The sequence below is a fragment of the Cardiocondyla obscurior genome, linkage group LG02, assembly GCF_019399895.1.
Source record: "Cardiocondyla obscurior isolate alpha-2009 linkage group LG02, Cobs3.1, whole genome shotgun sequence".
Lineage (NCBI taxonomy): Eukaryota > Metazoa > Arthropoda > Insecta > Hymenoptera > Formicidae > Cardiocondyla > Cardiocondyla obscurior.
Genome location: NC_091865.1, coordinates 5972102 through 5975157, shown reverse-complemented (window position 1 = coordinate 5975157; position 3056 = coordinate 5972102). Strand labels below are relative to the sequence as shown.

General features: G+C 34.1%; 1 pseudogene; it reads right to left on the bottom strand.

The window, feature by feature from the left end:
* Window positions 1-710: 710 nt before the first annotated feature.
* On the bottom strand, window positions 711-3056 carry LOC139111789 (uncharacterized; annotated as a pseudogene).

Here is a 3056-nt window from a genome sequence, read left to right as displayed (position 1 = left end):
TGTCTAACAAGATTTGTTGTTTTCTCGAAATAAATAAAAACGATCAAGTTGCTTGCGAGATTCACGATTCTGATAATATAGCAACAAATTGCTCAAATTAGAATTAAAAAATAAGTTTGCTCGTTGATCGTTTTATTCGCTTTTTCTATATGTATTTTGTAAAAGCGTTGTGTTTTAAAAAATAAAAAAATATAAATACCTTGACAAGAGGTTGCGCGTTGTATATGGTCCCGTGGCAGATGTTGCACCCGTTTATAATGATACGGATGCAACCCATCTTCTTGTATCACGCGGCGCACAAAAGTCTTGAAACACAATTTTATCAACGCGCCGCACACTGTTTGTCGGATTATTTTCGAATTTGTTTAAAATTTCTTTCTCACGATTAATTTTCCGATGCACACCACGATGAAACTGCATTATATTTTGTCTCTGCACACCGACATATCCCGTATTTTTTGCACGCTGAACATATCTTAAAATTGTTTCAACCGTAGAATGTGCCTGGTTGGGAAATCTGTCTCGGTAAATATGGGCTGCATCAAATGCATTTTCGTGAGTATTGTCGTAACAGATTAGCATGTCTGTATACTCATTTGGTGTTAACCGCATTTTTTTAAATAAAATTGTGTGCTTAAAGTGGTATTCTAGTGTAGAAACATGAATTTTGCCCGGTTTTTGAAGCGCTGTACAAAAGAAACAAAAAATATTTTTACTATTCATTTTTTTATCATTTGTTTATTGATGTTTTATTACATAAAAAAATTAACCAAAAAAAAAAATTAAAATTCACAAAATTATGAACAGTCAAAGTGAGGGGTCTAAAAAAAAAAGGGTGCCTTGGCGTAAATGATTTCAACCCTTCTGGTAATCTGAAAAATAAAAAACAGACGGATTTTTCATTATTATAGATGTCGCTATTACATGACCCTTGAACAAGTAAAAAAAAATTTTTTTCATAAAATAGCGGTTGTTTAAAAAAAAAATTTTTTTTTTCATATTTTTTTAACAATTTCGAATTTTTAAAAAATACAAAATAAAAAGTTATAGCTTTGGGCAAGGTCCAAGTTAGAAAGGGATGTATAAAGAACATCCTCTCCAAATTTGAAGTAAATCGGTTAATTAGAACTCGAGATATCGTTACCGCCAGCTCAAAAAAAGTAGTTTCGAGAAAAACGCGTTCGAAGTTTTGAGACAAGTTTTCGGCAATTTTCTTTATATAATGGTACAGAATCCTTATATATTCTTAATCGGCAATACCTGCATCATATATGGAAACCTTCCTCTACTTCAAAATCCTCATTTTCTGATGTTCCCTGGTGAAGACGAGCAGTTCTACCCTCTTTTGAAGGCTCTGAAGTCCGGAGTTCCGAGCGCTCGATACGCGCATCGTTTCGTCGCGCTACAAAAGCATTAGCATCTGGGCCAATCGTGATTCCCATAACTTCTAACATTTTTAATATGGGTATAAAACCTTCATTAAAAATACTAACTGCGAAGAAAGTGGCAATTTCAACTGTCTTTGGTCCAGCGTGAATGTGCTTCGGAGCAAACGTCCATATTAACGAGTTTACAGATTCGTTATTATTTTGGGTTTCAGAACCCAAACATCGTTTCAATAAATTATCAGCTGATAAACTTTCGTAGATTGGTTTTATTACTCGTAAAACGTTGTCACTTAGAGGAGGATTTTCGTGATCAAATTCATCAATAGTGCCGTCTTCTATTGCCTTTAGATATTTGCACCAACTAGGCGAACAATTCATGTGTTAAGGATTTTCGTTGGTTGAAATTTTATGATAATAAGTTGCCCACACATCTCTCTTCATGTCTTCAACAGAATTTGGATTATGACGAATGGCCAAACCATAATATAAAGACAATTCATTGATTAGCTTATCAGTGAGTTTACCAGCGCCTCTGCCACCAATACCTTTATTCTCTTTTTTTGCTTTACGTAACCGTGAACCCATGCGTTTTTGAACATGCCCAACACACTCCTTTTTTCTACTATCGGGTTATCATCGTAAGGGTTTATATCAAGAATGCCTTTGAAAGTTTTTGAATCACCATCTCCGATATATCGGACATATTTGGCATTATGCTTGATTTCTGACCTCCCAAACATTTCAATTCAACCTCCATTTTTCCGGCGCTTCCTTTATGATTTATAGTACAGACTTTTTCATGCTCTTCGTACCAATCTTGATAAGTTTCGATGTCATTATTTTTTTTGTGTTTCCATAAATTACACCCTTGACAAAAACTTGATTTTACTACCGTATCAACAACTTTTTTACTGTACTTGCCGACGAGCGTAGTAACACCAAAGAGAGAATTAAAGCCTCGTTTTTTCCACGTGCCATCGCCCGAAACAGTCAAATGATTAGGATTAGCGTGAGGATCAGACTCTTCTATTAATTCCTTTTTTTCTCTTACGGCTTTTAAAATAACTAGATCATAAACCGCTGAAGCGGCCGTATATAAATTGTCAAGGCAACTGTAATATGTACCAATAGTCAAGCCTTGACAAATGTCCATTATACTACAAAATATGTTTATACCTTCTCTTCCAACTCCTAGCAATCTCATAGCTGCTACAATTCTACGATTCACTTCGAATGCTTTATTTATAAAGGGCGATGATTGAATATCTTACTTGCTCACACTCACATTGTAAAGCAATTTTGAACCCTAATCCACGAGCAGCTGCACGACTAAATTTTATTTCTTTCTTACATGTTGAACACAAGATCAATGTTGAAAGCGTGGTAAAAACAAAAAAAATTCTAAAATACAATAACCGTTATTATTATTAATAATAACTTCCTCATCCTGTGAATGTTTTAATTTTGCTGCAGATGCACTAGTGAAACTGGTTTCTGTTTCTGCAGTAAATTGATTACCGGAAAATTTTCTCTTTTTTGATCTGCATGGCCGTGAAGAACTAAATTTTGAAAATTTCTTATCCATGACACTATAAATAAATTCACAATTCTCAATTTACGAAATAATTTTTACTTAAAAAATTTTGAACACGTTGTCAAGGTTTAGCA